The sequence below is a fragment of the Euprymna scolopes genome, chromosome 18 (assembly GCF_053919585.1).
Source record: "Euprymna scolopes isolate OS-2025 chromosome 18, ASM5391958v1, whole genome shotgun sequence".
NCBI lineage: Eukaryota > Metazoa > Mollusca > Cephalopoda > Sepiida > Sepiolidae > Euprymna > Euprymna scolopes.
Genome location: NC_136499.1, coordinates 70,841,077 through 70,859,139, shown reverse-complemented (window position 1 = coordinate 70,859,139; position 18,063 = coordinate 70,841,077). Strand labels below are relative to the sequence as shown.

The 18,063-nt window shown below is 37.2% G+C and overlaps 1 protein-coding gene across 9 annotated transcripts in view; it reads right to left on the bottom strand.

Annotated features, from left to right (window-relative positions):
- The window catches only part of LOC145297652 (N-acetylated-alpha-linked acidic dipeptidase 2-like), a 1,311,662-nt gene that overhangs the window by 751,930 nt on the left and 541,669 nt on the right, over positions 1 to 18,063 (bottom strand). For 3 of the 9 annotated variants that reach the window (XM_080143816.1, XM_080143817.1, XM_080143815.1), the window contains one exon: positions 8,664 to 8,724. The exons of the other annotated variants lie outside the window; for them this stretch is intronic. The gene's annotated coding sequence lies outside the window, so the exon portion shown is untranslated. The remainder of the gene's footprint in view (positions 1 to 8,663; positions 8,725 to 18,063) is intronic. 9 annotated transcript variants of the gene reach the window in all.

Genomic DNA, 18,063 nt, shown 5'->3' with positions numbered 1-18,063 from the left:
TTATGCGTAAGTTGCTGGGATCCATATTAAATAGAGAAATAGTCAACCACCTCAGCAGAAACAACCTTCTTAGTGACACACAATATGGTTTCCGCTCTGCAAGATCTACCGCAGATGTGCTGACGGTTGTATCTCACAGGATTAGTGAATCTCTTGACAAAGGCTTCCTTTCTAGGGTAATTGCTCTTGACATACGTAAAGCCTTCGACAAGGTATGGCATAAGGGTCTACTTCACAAGATTTCCAGCTACGGTATAACTGGAAATGTTTTCTCAATCATTAAATCATTTCTCTCCGATAGGCTCATAAGAGTAGTGGTAGATGGACAAAAATCAGAGGCCTGCAGTATCAATGCTTGAGTCCCTCAGGGTTCAATCCTGGGCCCAACTCTCTTTCTGATCTACATCAATGACCTCCCTAAACACATACTTAAATCATTCGTTGACATCTATGCTGATGACACGACCATCTACGGCAACACATCAAAGGCTGTAAATGACAAAGTTCTCTCTGATTCTCTCTCCTCTGATCTCGAGGGAGTGGTTCAGTGGTGGAAGACGTGGCTGGTTACCTTTAACGCATCTAAAACCAAACTCCTATCCTTACATCATCAACGCTCTGATCCCCATCTGGCATCAATTGGGATGGATGGCTCTCGTCTGAGAGAGGCCCCGTGTTTTGACAAGCTTCTGGGTTTGACCTTTACTCCTGATCTGAAATGGAACACATACATCAAGTCTGTTGCCAAGGTCGCTGGAAAGATGGTGGGATCCTTCTACCGCTCCAGAAGATATCTCACTACTGATGCAATTCTCTATCTATATAAAAGCCAAGTACGTCCAATAATGGAATACTGCTGCCATATCTGGGCAGGAGCTGCTAAAAACAGCCTATCCTGCCTTGACAGAGTACAAAATAGACTTTGTGGCTTAGTGGGGGATGCCCTTTTCTCTACCCTGCAACCTCTCTCCCACAGAAGAGACATTGCGAGCCTTTCCTTGTTTTGTCGTTATTTCCATAGCAGGTGCTCATCTGAACTCCAATCTCTGGTCCCCCCTCGCCAATCTTTTACAAAAAACACCCGTCTAGCCGAATCCACTGTGAAAAATTTTCCCCACTCTTTATCTGTGCCTAAATCAAAATGTGGATTCCATGAACAAAGCTTCTTTCTTAGAACTGCACGCCTGTGGAACTCTGTTCCGTCTGCCTGCTTCCCACCGGACTACAACTTGGATGTGTTCAAGTCCAACGTTAACAAATTCCTAATAAATCGCCCCCTTAAGTAAAAACTTCATCAAATCTCCACACTAACGTAATGTACTTGCAATACCCCTTATCCCTGAGTGGCTTTCGGGCCTTGATAAGTGGTGACCACTGTGTAAAAAAAAAAAAAAAAAACATACTTAAATCATTCGTTGACATCTATGCTGATGACACGACCATCTATGGCAATACATCAAAGGGTGTAAATGACAAAATTCTCTCTAATTCTCTCCCTTTGATCTTGAGCACGTGGTACAATGGGGGAAGAGGTGGCTGGTCACTTTTACTGCATCCAAAACCAAGCTTCTATCCTTACATCATCAACGCTCTGATCCCTATCGGGCATCAATTGAAATGGATGGCTCTCGTCTTGGGGAGGCTCCATGTTTTGACAAGCTTCTGGGTTTGACCTTTACTCCTGATCTGAAATGGAACACGTACATCAAATCTGTTGCCAGGGACGCTGGGAAAATAGTGGGATCCTTCTACCACTCCAGAAAATATCTCACTAGTGATGCAATTCTCTATCTGTATAAAAGCCAAGTACGTCCAAGGATGGAGTACTGCTGCCACATCTTGGCAGGAGCTGCTAAAAACAGCCTATCCTGCCTTGACAGAGTACAAAATAGACTTTGTGGCTTAGTGGGGGATGCCCTTTTCTCTTCCCTGCAACTTCTCTCCTACAGAAGAGACGTTGCAAGCCTGCCTTTGTTTTATCACTATTTCCATGGCAGGTGCTCGTCTGAGCTCCAATCCCTCGTCTCCACTCCCAAATCTTTCACGAGAAACACCCGTCTGGCTGAAACTACTGTCAATAATTTTCCCCACTCTTTATCTGTGCCTAAATCCAAACATAGATTCCATGAGCAAAGATTATTTCTTAGAACTGCACTCCAGTGGAACTCTCTGCCGCTTGCCTGTTTCCCACCTGACTACAACTTGGACGTATTCAAGTCCAACATAAATAAAATCCTGACAAACCGCTCCCTTAAGTAAGACACTCTATCAAAACCCCCAATACTAATGATTACTACAATACTATCTCATTGATTACTGTACATGCAATAAACCTTATCCCTGAGTGGCCTTCGGGCCTTGATAAGTGGTGACCCCCATATAAAAAAAAAAAAAATTTAATATGACACTACGAACTGTATACCTAAATTCTGAATATTGTGAACATTGACTTGTTAGCTCAGCCAAAACTTATGCTGCCCATGTTTCCAAGCAAGGAGCCATAAAGGAAAACCTCTAAATGATCGATCAAGCCATTTTAAAAAAGCTAGTGGTTACATCAATAGATGAAGTTATGTCCATCCATAAGTAAACTAAGGAGTTTTCTGACCAGGTATACTATGATAATTCATCAGCAGCTAACTGACCTAACTCCATTTCAAAATGACCACTGTGTGTGTGTGTGTGTGTGTGTGTGTGTGTGTGTGTGTGTGTGTGTGTGTGTGTGTGTGCGTCTGCGCGCGTCTGTAGAAGTAGCAGTGGGGTATGGTTATCATTGCTAACCATGGGCTTAGCATGTCTGATTTGCGTTCCCTCGCAAAAAATACTTTCTTTTGGGCTAGTTATCAATCCAAATGTTCTATTTTCAGCTACTAGGATAGACTGGACTTACAATTTTTTTTATAAGAGGGAAGGAACTAATCAGTCTTGGAGAAAGAAAACTGATAGAAAACTTGTAACAACATACATCTCTGTCATTTCACATATTGTTATCCCAAACAGTCATTATCATTCTGGCTCGTTTATAAGCTCGGAAGGGTCAAATTTTTAAATTGCCTAAAATATATTCCCACTCGTCTCTGGTGACTCAAAGCCATCAAATATGTTAAACTAGTTGATTCTGAAATATAAAAGATGCTTAGTATGATTCTGGGTGTTTTCTCCTCATGTTTTACTCACTAAAAATCATGAGGTCAAATTTTGAATTAAAAAAAAAAAAACAGATATTTAGACCAGTCGAATTTAGCATAAGACTGTCTATAAAAAAAGAATATATTAGTAGGTTACCTACCATTTTTCTAAAATAGATTATCTCCCTTTGTCTATTGTGTTAATAAAAATTATTTTCCTTGTCTTATAAAATACACCCATTATTATAAAATTGGGTTATATTAATAACTTACCTACCTTGTCTCTTAACAGATTATTTCTTCTTGCCTATTGTATTAATTAATTACCGCCCTTGTCTTCTAAAATAGTCTCATTTGATTAAGCACTTCATTTTTGTGCAGTAAAGGTGAAAGACAGTTCTCATGCTCTTTTGAAAATGTTTTTATTCGGAAATAAATGCTGCCATACTTGAACAAACAGCATGCTATCATATTTAAATAGTGCCAAGGTGTCATAACAGTATCAGATAAGTTGGTCTTTTAAATAAGCTACAAACATACTTTTGCATGGAAATCACTCTAGACACGGCAGGAAGCCACTTGATGCAAGGAATTAAGAAAGAAATGTAATCATCAAAACAAGACAGGAGATACTTATTGACCTTAGTCTTGAAAAGAAAACAGTCAGCAGAAGGAGAGTACCTCAACACAGCAGTTCTTGGAAAGAAGTTACTGAAATAGAAACCCGTATTATAATGAAGTATTAAAACAGCAAATTGGAGATCACTAGACGAACATGTCAAACAAACTGGAACAAAAAAAGCAAACAATTTTGAAGAGCATATGCCATAATAGTGTTTACAGAAAAAAAACATCACGTTTGTGAGAGAGAAATTGCAGAGAAGAAGAAAGGATGAGGACCAATCAAATTACAGATACGTTTCTGCACTTTATCACCTTCAAGTGGGATAGAGATTAACCAGCTCAAATATGACAATAGTACGGCATACATAGTTTGATAGTAGATTTGTAGACAGAGAGAATAGCCTCAGGGGTGAGAAAATGTTCAGAGCGAGAGAGAGAACCGATTTTATGAGAAGCAGAAAGAGCAATGGATCTCATATATGGACCCCAAGAAAGATTTGAAACTTGTTTGCAAGACATTTCTTGCATTATAATTTCAATACATACATATATCATTAATTTATGTCTTGTGTATCTTTGCATTATGTACTTATTAGCGATTAAACGATTCCTATATTTTCCCCAATTCCAATACAATTATAGATGCTGTCCTAAATTCCAGATTCCGATTATTTTCAAACCTCTAAATATTTAGCTATCGTGTATTTTTTTTTTTAAGGATTACTGTAAAACTCATGGAATATGTGCATATATTTTCACAAACTTAAAAATACACTTGTAGGAATAATATACAGATTTTAGTCTTACTCATAGTTTGAATCATTAAATATTTATCGTTTTGTCATTGTCAATGGAAAATTAAGGTTAAGAAAATAATTCAAAGCATCGTTTTTAGAATCAGAAATTAGGCTCAAATTTTCCCGATTCTGATACCGATTCCGATACTGCAGATTTTTCTAATTCTTGATTTAAATTAATCGTCCCAACTCCAGTATTTATTTCAACTTATCTTTCTCATATTTTGTAAATTTACCTTACATCATTTATTTTATATCAATTCGTTTAATGAAGCTGTTATTTTAGCGCATTTAATTTTTCATGTCCGAATTTGCCATTTATTTTTGTTATGTCTGCCTTGTCTGTTGAGATGCGTTTGCCAAGTGAGTCAGATTGCCTTTGAGGCTTCTTAAATCAAAGAGGATTTAAGAGCTGGTTTTCCCCTAGAGATCTTCTGATTATTTGCATTGGCAGTTTGGAAGAAACTGATAGGGGTTGTATATAAATAATGGCAAAAGATAAGGATTAAGAACGGAATTAAACATTTTGTTTCATCCCAACATCAACCGGATAACTGTATATACATGTACAAATATCCTTACTATAATGGAGGTTTTGTGTGCGTGTATATTTCAATACAAATAAAATTGTGTGACCACTTTGTGGTCAAGGTAATGCTGAACGTGACTTGCATAAGTAACGGCACCTCTGTTTATTGTCGGGTGACAGAATCATGGAAGGAAAGAGCAAGGTTTCTATGTCGGCAAAATTCACCAAATCGTACACGAGCTGCTACTCATATTTTACAAACAAGTCTCACCAGTCGATATAATAAAAGATAATTTACCAGCCAAGACTTTCAACAGTTCCTATAAGACTGAGGTGTGCTGCTCTGATTACGGTGTGCCTATAAACCAGGAGGAAATAGTGTGGTTGAGAGAAGTCACAGAAGTGTGAAAACCATTGCAGATAGGAAATAATGTTCCATACCAGAGACGGTCTACTCTTATAACATCATGCCAAGACAGTGTTTCAACATCCATGACGTCGTCCAATGGCATATACACCTATGACGTCCGTATATGAGGTATTGACGCCACAGTCATCCCTGACATGCAAGATGCCCGGTAACGGTATCAAGTGGGAGATGCTGTTTAGGTCAGAATTCCTCAGAGCAGGTGTATGAGCAAGTCCAGGATAGGTCAAGTGACTGGAATCAACAATCCACACTTTGTGATAATTAATGGATACCCTTCTCATATAAAGAATTTGCACCCTTGTCCAGGAGCTCGCATACCATTTAATACCACTAGTGGTCAGTATCAATAGATGATACTTCCAATACTAGTAGCTCGGAAACCACCAATGACGAAGACAATGATAAACTGCCTGAAAATGACAATGATGATGATAGGCTATGCGACAACAATTTTGGGCATAATTCTCCCCCACTCTGCAAGAGTACACAAAAAAAAGAGGCTTGCATTCAGCTGCACTATCTGTGATGATGACATGGGGAGAATGGGGGGCAGGTAATGGAGAATTAATCGCTTATTTATTGGAATGAAAAATGCAATAGTGTAAAATGCAAAAAACACTTTAATTACAAAATTAAATCTACCATAATCTTGAAATGATTCCTTAATAAACAAGTGGACCATTTTCCCTCAAAACTCACTGGTTGAAAATCACTGGTATCAAAGTCAATAGTAGCATACTACTCAATCACTTGTTAGTTAATATTTGTTATATTATTAAATACCACAGAATGAGGAATATATTTAATCAACAAATTGTTTCTGAATAGTGCAAAAAAATTAATTATTTTGAAAAGCCAGTAACACACAGCAAATATGAGTTTATTAGCATTTCTATGAAAATAGCATTCATTGTATTTTCAGTATTCTTCCTGGTTGTACTTCACAAACGAAGATTCTATGAAGGGGGTTGTCCACATCAACTGCAGGCACGCTTGTGGCTGACAAACCCAACGTGGGACAAGCAGGTTTAGCCACAGCGGTTGCAGTCAAAAGTCGCGTCAGGTGTGGCTGCTGAGGCTTCCCGAATCTTTCTCCTGCAGCGCTTCTCCCGCAGATTCTCTGTGCGGGAGATCTCAAAGGAGGTGACAGCCTGGTGGACAGTACGTCGCCAGGTATCACAGTAAGCAGCAAGGGCAGACCACTGGAAGTGGTCAATGTAGCAGTCACTGAGGGACTTCTTCAGAAAGTCTTTATATCTTTTCTTCGGTGCCCCTCTGTCACAACAGTCAGTAGAGAGTTCGCCATTTAGGACTATTTTGGGCAGGCGATGATCCTCCTTTCTGGAGATGTGCCCAAACCAGCATAGCTATGACTTCAGTAGCATGGCCTCAATGCTGGTGATTTCCATCTGCTCGATGACCTCAATATTGGTGACATAGTCACTCCAGTGGATGTTTAGAATGGCACGGAGACAGTACTGATAGAAACGCTCAAAAAGTCGTAATTGATGACAGTAAATTTTCCATGACTCAGAGCCGTACAAGAGGATGGAGAGTACTACGGCTCTGTACACACTGATTTTTGTGCAATTTTTTAAGTGTCTGTTTTTCCAGACTTTGTTGTACAATCTACCAAAAGCGCTGTTTGCCTTGGCCAGTCTGTTGTCTATTTCCCTTTCGAGTTTAACATCTGATGTGATGGTACACCCCAGGTAGGTAAACTGGTGAACGGTCTTCAGCTTAATCTCGCCAATGGTGATGTAAGGAAGGCGGTACTCTACCCGGGGAGCTGGCTGGTGGAGGACTTCTGTCTTTTTTAAGCTGACCTCAAGTCCATAGAGCTGGGCAGCCTCTGATTTTTAGTATAGAACTGACTCAAATGAGATAAACTAATAAATACTCAGACAGTAATATTGTGCAACAAATTTTGCGAATTTGGCATCTTTTGAAACAGTTTGACCTTCGAAAATTGTATTTGACCTTTTTGACTAACTAAGGAACAAGAAGAATATTAAATAGATGCTAGTGAACATTTTTTATTAAAAAAAAATTACTGAAAAAATATGCACAAATATTTATATAAAATCATAGAATTACATTAACAATTTTATTTTTCATGTACAAATTATTATTATCATTTCTGATAACATAAAGGAAAAAAAAAAAAAATACCAAGCATCAATTTCTTTAGGGTGGAGTATTTCTTTTTTGAATTCATGCTGAAACAGTAATTTTGTAAAAAAAGAAAAAAAAAAAAAACGGTTTCATGCTTCATGTCCTTTATATGTTTTTATGCCTTTTTTATATCTTTAAATATTATTTCATGGCATTTATTTCGATTGTTTCCTTTTATGGCATATCAACCCATTTCGGGTTATTTAATGTTGAACTCAGTAATTTTGGGAAAAAATGTTTTTATGCCTTTTTTATATCTTTAAATAAATATCTACTCATAGCGTTTAGCTTAGTTTTGTAGAGAAAAATTGTTCTTTTGACGTTTCTGAATTTTTGAGATGAGGATTGGTTATTCGTATTATTTGGATTCATCGGACTACTGTTCTCATCTTGAGTGCGATTTTCACAACGTTTTGGTCGATGCAACCTCCGACCTTCTTCAGGTGTATCTTGTCGAACTCAGGAATGTTTCTGTTGAAGTTGGGAATTTGGATGGAATTTCAAGCGGAACCCTTTATTTACTTAACAGAACACGAGCACGCTAACCCTGTGAAGTAAATAAAGGTTTCTGCTCAAAATTCCGTCCAAATTTCCAAGTTTGACAAAAAATATTCCCAAGTTTGACAAGATACACCTGAAAAAGGTCGGTGGTTACATCGAATGAAACGTTGTGAAAATCACACTCAAGATGAGGACAGTAGTCCGATGAATAATAATACGAAAATTGTTTTTGTTTTTGACTTTGCAGGACATGATTGAATTTTGCAAAAGGAAAGGAAAAAAAAAACATCAATTTTTGGTGCATTAAAGCCAGAAAGCCAATATCTTCAGACAACCTGATCTGGTAGTACTAGTGAATATGAGTGAAAGAAAGAGAGAGAGGGGGGTGAGGAAGAGAGAGAGAGAGGGGGGAGAGGTGTAAGTCAGGGGAAAATGTGTTTAAAAGCAGAGAGAAGTTTTAAAAGAAAGATATTACCCACACTTTTATAAGCGTTTCTATTTTCTCATTCTGAAATCCAAGCAACGATCAATAACCGTAGTCTATAAAAAAAAATATCTGTCATTTATTGAACGTGGTTTTCATTTTAAAAAATAAATAATAAAAACGTTTTTTATGTTGCCAAATTAATTCAGATCTTTTAGTCGGTTATTTATGTTTTCACACGTTTTCTTCTTTTTCATTTTTCTTTTTTTTTTGTTTAATTTATTTATTTTTTTCTTTTATAATGAAACAAAAGAAATTCAAGAGTGAAAATATATTAAATGATTCTATTCTTTATTAGAAAAAGTATTAAATCAACACATTTCAGCATGTTTTTTTTCAGTTCCTGAAGATTAATTTCCGGGGTGGGGGATTAAATCTGCTAAATTTTTATGATCAAATGTTTGAAGCTGATTCAATATTTATTCAATAACGAGATTTTGCGAAATTAAAAAAAAAGTAAAGAAATAGATGCTATTTGGTTTTATTAGTCTGTTTTACGACAATTCCTATCACGCTATTTCATATTAAAACAATTCATCGCTCTATATTGTTATTTTCATGAAGGTGCATAATCGAGCTCCAGTCTTTGGTGTCTCCTGGTAAGACATGCACAGCAAGATCTTGTCTCTTTACCTCAACTTATCTATGGAATACATTGCCGGGGAAATGCTTTTCTACTGATTACAACTTAGTTGCCTTCAAATCCACTGTCAACAAAACCTTTCATAAGTCGTTCTACAAGTAATGAAATGCAGTTAATAACATTGGTCACTAATATTATTGTAACATCACTATGTTACACTAATATTTACCAATGTGAGCGCGTGAGAAAGAATCAGCAGCAGTGGAGGATGGCTGGCTTGCAGAGACATTGGCAGCAGCACTCAGTAGTTGAAAAAGGAACATATGCAAACTAGGAAGTCTGAGAAGAATAAGGAAAAAAAGAGAACAAATACACCACGTTGTAGGAGCAGCAAAGTGTGACGCCAAAGAAGATGTACTGTAAAGTCAAAGGTAATAAATGGCTGGCTACAGCCAGAGTGTGGTCAGAGAAGAAAAGTGTATGCCGGGCGAGATGGGTGATGGACTTTTTAAGTGGTGCCAAGACAGAAGAATAACAGTAATAAAAACTTTTGTAAATAAAGAAAAAATGCCGACCTGGATTTTTATTTATTTATTTGCTTTATTTGTTTGTTGGCCCCCATCCTCGACAAAAGGAGGGTGGACCTGTAAATTCACCCTTGCCCATTCGTCAGTTTGTCTGTCTGCACTTTTCTCAATAACTACAGCTTGGAATTTTGGGAAATTGTGCACAAATATTAAACATGATATGAGTAAAAAACTAACAGAACAGATTTTCTGTGAAAACTACAGTTGCCTCTTTTTGGATTAAAATTGCTAAAATTAAAATTTGTGCTTATTAAAAAAAAAAATTGATGCCTCGGATTTTTATAAAACTTTCTGAAAAGTTTTAACTAACTGATTTCTATATAATTTTGTTTGTCTATACTTTGCGATACCTCTTGGGTGTGCCCCAGGGACTCTTTTAGGGGTAATAAAAACACTCTATTTTTGGTATTATTTTACCATATTTGTCCAAAATTTTCTGCAATTTTTTTTTAGCAATTTTGCATGGTGCTGAACTCAAATTTAACTATGTTAAGGCCTTGGGGACTTTTGAGGCTAAATAGTGGGGGGAGGGGCATATGATGGACTTAGTCATTTCTTTTTTTCTTTTTGCATGGTGCAGAATTCAAATTTACATATGTTAAGGCCTAAAACTGCACCGTTTGTTCAAAAGAAATAAGACATCAATGACGTAATTAACAACAGTTAGTTGCCCATGTAAAACCACCTCGCTATGAAAAACAGCTTTTATTGGAGAAAACAACTATGATTTTAATCGAGATAGACATTGCGTTGTTTAATATGCCAAATGAAACACTCATGATACCTCCATTTACAGTGCTCTAAAGGACAGTGGCTGCGGGAAGCCTGCCATATTCATTCATTTTTAAAGTATACATTAAAAAGTCTTGAAACAACAACAACTATGAAGATGAGAACAACAGTCAGCAAATAAATAAAATATACAAATTACTCATCTCAAAGGATTACAATAAAAAATAATATATATATATATATAAAAGTCTGTTGTAAAGAAGGTAGCCTCCCTTTATCAAGCTAGAAAATGTCTTACACTGGCCAGTATCCTATATCTCTATAAAGCCACCATTTCCGTTATACCACAAAGTATTGTTTCTACATCCGGGCTAGTACACCACCAAAGGAAAACGAATTTGAAATGTCTGTACCTAGATGATAGCAATCTGAATGAAATGTACATGCATGACTTAACCACCTGACCAATCAAATGTGACAGAGCTACATAAGATAGAGATTTTCAAAGACCCATGACAATTATTTTGATTTACAGACCTTGTGAAAGAGAGGATGTCAGATATCTTAAGCTTAGTATATTTGAAGATTGCCAAAGTTTTGTGAAATTGTTTTCATTGTGGATTTTATCTCAAGGAACATGATTGAACCTAATAATATTGATGGACATCCATTTATTTGCACAGCTGACATTTTCCTTCTTGATTAAATGTTTTCACATTGTGTTTACATCTATGTGAGATAGGAATACTTGATGACACAATCAAAGCAACTAGATCTGCCTTGTGGTAGATTTTTTTTTTTTAAATATTACTCTTATTCATCCCAAAACAAGGTATTTTGTCACTTGAATGTAAGAGGCTACTATTTGGGACCATGTTGAGCAGCGAGATGTCTGTTTGCATTACATTTAAATTTCTGCATGTTTGTAAAATCAATGAAGCAGGAAACAGGCAGGGAATTCCAAAGTATAACAGTTCGAGGGAAGAAATTATGAGAGTAGAAAGCTTTCAGGAATCTAAGGACCTTACAGTAAAGGGGTGGGATTTTGCTGCTTGCCGGTTTACTTGGAAGGCGACGGGTCAGATTCCTTTAAAGTACTTGTAAATTTGTAAAACAGGGATGCAACGCTGTAATGATAGGGTTGGAACTTGTTTGACAAGACCTATAAGAGTGAAGACTTTTGTTTGGACCCTATCCAATAAGGAGAGACTAATGGTTGATACACGATATATGGTAACAATATTCGATGTATAGGTGAATGGTAGCTTTGTAGAGATACAGAAAAAAATTTTTTTGCAACAGCCTTGGCAATGTCTTTAATGAATTTATTCCAATTCATGTTGCCTGTGAATGTTAAGTCGAGAAGTTTGAATGATGAAAGATGATGGTGAAACGTTTGGTTGACTAAAAACGTAAATATAAGATATCAAATTATGGCTGCTGATTTGAGAGTTATTGAGAACATTAGTAGAGACCAATCTGAATGTCCCTCCCCAGAAGCTGACGAGTCCCACGTTTTTCACACATGATCGGCCATGCTAGGTTCTCATCAAATGGTTTCTCGTCAAATTACAAATTTTTCATGGCCTTCTAATCTAATCTCCTGGTTAAACTTTATTCCGTTCATTTTTTTATTTTATTTTATTTTATTTTTTTATTAATCTTTGCTTCTAAATTTCCTGGAAATAAATTAAGAGGAGATATTTGTTTAATTCAACTTTTATTTCTTTTACATCTTTTCAGTAATAACTTCTAAAGTCTAATCAAGAATATCAGCTTGTCCATAGCTAATCGTCTGTGACCGAGATTAGAATTTTCTTTTGTACGGCAAGAACAATGAAAAAATTTCATTAGAGATTCTCATTCTCGAAGACTTCATTTACGATTATCACTCTTCTTTACAGCCTTTCTGATATCTCATAACACCCCCTCCCCTCCCCACACATATACTAGTTAATATATTCGACCAAAGAATACAAGCCTGGTAAGATATCATGGTGAACGAACAGATACTACACTGACCTTCAAAGGAGGAGGTAATGACTGAGTGTATGGTATTATGAACATAACAATAAGTGGTACACTACTCCCCTCCCGGAAAAAAATAGAAGAAGATTTGCTAATAAAAGAAGAAGATAATGCCTGTGAGTATAGATTAGATCTATTATTATCAATACTAGATCGTTAGATCATTTAAGTTAAGCAACATTGCACCTGCTCAATATCAGATAAGTAACCATTTGTGAATATAAAGAACAGAGGAGAACCTTAACACCTCCCTGCAAGAACTGTAAAAAAATTTTAAAAATCTATCAGCGTCATCTCCCTCGACCATAATATACACGTCGATTTAATATTCTCATGAGACATCTTCCTTCAGAGAAAGCCGGTTTCAACCACTTAGGTTGAATGCCGTTTTATAAACATACTAGCCTGGGTGCCCAGCGTTGGCCGGGTATTTGGAGGTGTGTGTGGAGCAAAAAAAAAAAATGGTAGTAGGCAGGTACGCTTGAGCCTATACTGCGAAAGAGGAAAAGAATGTGAAAAAAAACAAAAACAAAACGTGACATCTTTGCCGTTGTGCCCATCGCCAAACCGCAAGTGGTGAAGGTTTAAATTAAGGCTAGTCAATCGAAAAGAGGGGCTGACTTGTGGAAAAGTACCAGTTGTGGGTGAAGGCATTAATGTTTTAAGCCGAATTTTCGATATTTGTCATCTGAAGGGTCGAGTTTCAAAACGATACTGATCTCATGAAAATCCGTCGCCTCTGTCGAAAATTTTAGACATACATACATACATACACACATACATACATACATACATACATACATACATTCAAACAGACAGGTGAGATTTATATTATAGATGAAAGGAGGGTATAATATCTGGGAAGATAAAACTCACTTCCATGAAAACGGAGGGGCTAATTTTTGGGAGAATGTTTTTAGAACAACAGAACCACATTCATTAAAATATAATAATAGACTAAATTTTTTTTCTCTATTCATTTAAAAATGCCTAATTATAAAATCATTATGTTTACTTGACCTTTCGCCTAAGATCAAAGTGTAAAAACGATTTATTTATTCACGTTCATATTTATTTAATAAGAAAAAAATTGATTTGGGAATCTTAAGTAGAATGACCCCTGAAGTGAATGTAGTATGATGGTGATTGAAGATTCTAACAAGGAAAATGATAGACATATATAAGTTACAGTGACAAGAATGACCATAGATCCCCCCTCCCCAACACTTTTGAATGGCCTTGTGCTTAATTTATCTTGTATTTTTCAGAAATAAATATATTTTTCAAAGTGTAGTATATAGTCTTAGAATCCCAATAACATCAGGCGTTTTAAAAGTGATAATGTGAATTAAAAATGTATATTACAGAATATAATTTATTGAAGCTGTTTATGAAATGAATATGCAAATTGAAGATTGCTATATATCTACATTATTTCAAAATCTTATGTTGTATCGTAGAATTAAATAAACATAAAACGTTTTTGATGCTTACATAGTTAAGATAGATGGGAAAACTTTCGCATTTATCCATGCCGATATATAAAAATATGTATATGCATATATTTCTATATTTCTATGCACACGATTCATGCATAAACTAATTAACCGATCATCATGAATACTGGAACATCGTTAGTAACTAGGTATAAGAGTGTGCGATGTGGACTGTATATATAAACTGAGTTTTATGCACCATAGAGAAGGACTGTTTCTACTGTGTTGCCACAGTAGAATCAGTCCTTCTCTATGGGGCTGAGACATGGACTCTTACAAATGCACTGAGAAAAAGACTGGATGGCTGTTACAGACGGATGTTCAGGATGGCCTTCAATACATCATGGAGGAGCCATGCAGCAAACCAACAGCTTTATGGTGACATGCCACCAGTATTACTGAAAGTACAGCAGAGAAGGATGAGAGTAGCCGGTCACTGCATGAAACACAGTGAAGAGGAAGCTAGCAAGATAATTCTCTGGATACCAACAGATGGACACCTAAATCGTGGTAGAAGAAGAATGACCTACATCGACAACCTGCTACAGGACACAGGATTAGAAAGTGTTCGGGACCTGTAAACTGTCATGCGAGATAGAGAGAACTGCAGAAGTCGTGTAGATTCAGTGGTGAAGCATCCTGAATGACGACGAAGATAAGATGAGATTTATGCAAAGGTTGCAAAATCTGGTTAGAGCCTTAGTGACATTCAGATACCCCTGCTCTTTGTGAAATTTCGAAAATAGGCACTAGACATTAATTAATAAATATTCCCAAAATTTCGTTTTTTTAAAAAAATATTTTAAAGAGATTTATGAGGGCATAACGTAAGCACAACAATGCATAAAATTAAAATACTTTCCGATACTAAAGTTGTTCCGTTTCCAGCCTTAAACTTCATGACATTCCTGAATTTTTTAGATGAGGATTAGTTATTTGTTTTATTTGGATCCATCATACTACTGTTCTCATCTTGAGAGTCATTTTCACGGTGTTTTGGTCAATATAACTTCCGACTTTTTTCAGGTGCATCTTGTCGAGTTTGGGAATGTTTCCGTTGAACTCAGGAATTTGGACAGAATTTTGAACGAAACCATTATTTGCTTCATGTGGGTAGCATGCTCTTGTTTAGTCAGCCATGATTGGATAGAGGTCCTAAGTAATTTGCAATTGTATTTTTCAGTCATACACACTGAGAATTAAACATTCAACCTTCAGGAGAATATCGCTTTTTACAACTGATTTTTCCAAGTACTTTAACCACTGTGCCACAGGTCCTTGCAGAGTTCGGCAGAAACATTCCCGAGTTTCAGTGTTATGTTACCAGTAGTTTAAGAGTTTATCGGTTAAATATTTACACAGGAAATAGTAATACTACATCAAGGATGGTTTATAACGAGTTAAATCTTTGTTTGAGTGGATGATTAATGTGTACAGGCATATATTAGCAAGTTGAAATGAAAAATGAAGACGAATTTATATATATATATATATATATATATATATATATATATACATACATATATATATATATACGTATATATATATATATATAAGTATATATATGTATATATATATATACGTATATATATATGTATATATATTCTCAAGAGAGAGTTGGCTCTGATTTTTTTTATTTATTACATTTTCACCCCAAACAAGGCACATTGCCACTTTGGTGTAGGGGGCTACTATCAGGGGCAGCAACTGCTGGGGCACTATGTTGGGATTTGGGCAGCAAGATGTCGGTTCACGTTACACTTGAACTTCTGCATGTCAGTACAGTTAGGGAAGCAGGGACCTGGAATGGAATGCCAGAGTCTAGCGTGGAGAAGAAACTACTGGAGTAGAAAGATCTTTTACATCTAGGAATCTCTACTGTGTGGGGGTGGGATTTAGCTGCCTGTCGGGTTTGTCGAGGGTATCTACGTCGTGGGGGCACAAGTGTCTGCAGTTCGTCAGAGCATTCACCATTAAAATACTTCTAGAACAGGCAGAGGGATGCAACATTTCGTCGATGGGACAGAGGCTGAAGCTTAGATGCCAGTTCAGGGCCTATCAGATTGGCGACTCACTTTTGAACCTTGTCTAGGAGCGAGAGACTAGCAGCAGATGCACCAGCTCAAATGTGACAACAATACTCCATACCTGGGCGAATGGTGGCCTTATAGAGGTACAGGATACTTTTAGGTTCTAGCACGGTAGAGAGAGCCTACCTTTTTCACAGCAGTCCTGGCAATGTTTTCAATATAATTGTTCCAACTCATGTTTCCTGTGAACGTTAGGCCAAGCAGTTTGAAAGATGTACTCTCAGACAGGGAGTCACTGGCCATTGCTATTGGTGGCAGAGAAGGTTTCTTGTAATTATTGAAGGAAACCAGTTTAGTCTTGGCAGCATTGAATGTGACCATCCATTTATGTCCCCATTCCACTACAGATTGGAGGTCATCCTCTAGTGTTTTTGCCATTTCTTTAGATATGTGTTCATTTGTTTTCCTGTCATGCCTGTTATAGAGTGTGGTGTCATCAGCATATATACCCATCTCAGAGGCAGTTTTGTCGGGGAGGTCATTAAGAAATATTAGGAATAATAGAGACCCAAGGATAGACTCCTGAGGCACTCCCGCATTTATATCACACTGTTTAGATGTACGGCCGTCGAGGACAACCTGGATTTTTCTCTTATCTAAGAAGGATTTAATTATGTTAAGTATTCTACCAGTGATAGCGTATGATTTCATTTTCCTGAGGAGACCCTCATGCCATACTCTGTCAAAAGCCTTAGATATATCTAGAGCTACCGCTCTGCCCTCCCCCGCTTTGTCCAGTGAATGGTATATACATTCAGAGATTACAGTGAGGATGTCTGCTGTGGAACGGGCTTGTCTAAATCCATATTGTTTGTCAGTCAGAAGTTTAGCATCTGTAAGGTGCCGGACTAGAGCATGGTTAATTATGGTCTCAAATAGTTTGGCGAAAAGTGGGAGGAGACTAATGGGGCGATAATTTGATGGGTCAGTTCTTTCGCCAGAATTCTTGAATATTGGTACCACAGAAGCAGTTTTCCAACAGCCCGGAAAGCATGATTCATTAAGGCATTTGTTGTAGAGTTTGGAGAGAACTGGAGCTACTTCGGCTGAGCACTTTTAAATAGCACAGCTGGGATGAGATCAGGTCCACATGCTTTTGAAGTGTCAAGGTTTTTTATGATAGCGTGTACCTGAGCAGGGGTGATTTTTAGATCGTCCAGCATGGCGTCTGTCTGCAAAGGAAAGTCAGGCAGGAGGTGGTTGGAAGGGTCCAGTGTGGCGTTCGAGGCAAACCGGCTGGCAAGCATGTTAGCCTTGACGGTTCTTGAGCATACAAACTCATGATTGTTGGTTCGTGGGGGAATTGTTGATTGCCCATTATTTACTACACTGTTGTAGATTTTCCAGAAGTCACGATTTCCTAATTTTTGTGCTTCGATGCGTTTTTTAGTGGTTTTAGTAAATTCTCTCTTAGCTGTCGCTATTTCTTTCTTAACATTACTTCTAGCTTCTGTTTGTTTGAACTAGACTTATGTTGGTTAAATCTGCGGTATGCATGCTGCCTTTGAGCAATGGCAGTTGCGCAAGTCGAAGTAAACCATTGGGGAGAGTGGGGCTTGCTATAAAATTTCCGCATGGGAACATGTGCTTCAATTGCTGTTTTGAACCAGTCAGTGGTCTCATTTGCGCACTGTTCAGCAGGAAGAGAAAAAATATTTCCCCATGGGGCATCTCTGATAAGATCTCTGATGGCTTCCCAGTCAGTCTTTTTATAATGTCTCGTTGTTTTGAGCAATGGCTCTTCAGTTTTGGGTCTAGAATTTAGGGCGATTTCTACCATTATCACTGCATGGTCAGCGTTCCTGAGTGGGTTGTCAGCATTTGTTATACAATCCTCGGGAACTGTAGTCAGAAACAGATCTAGAACTGTAATAATAAA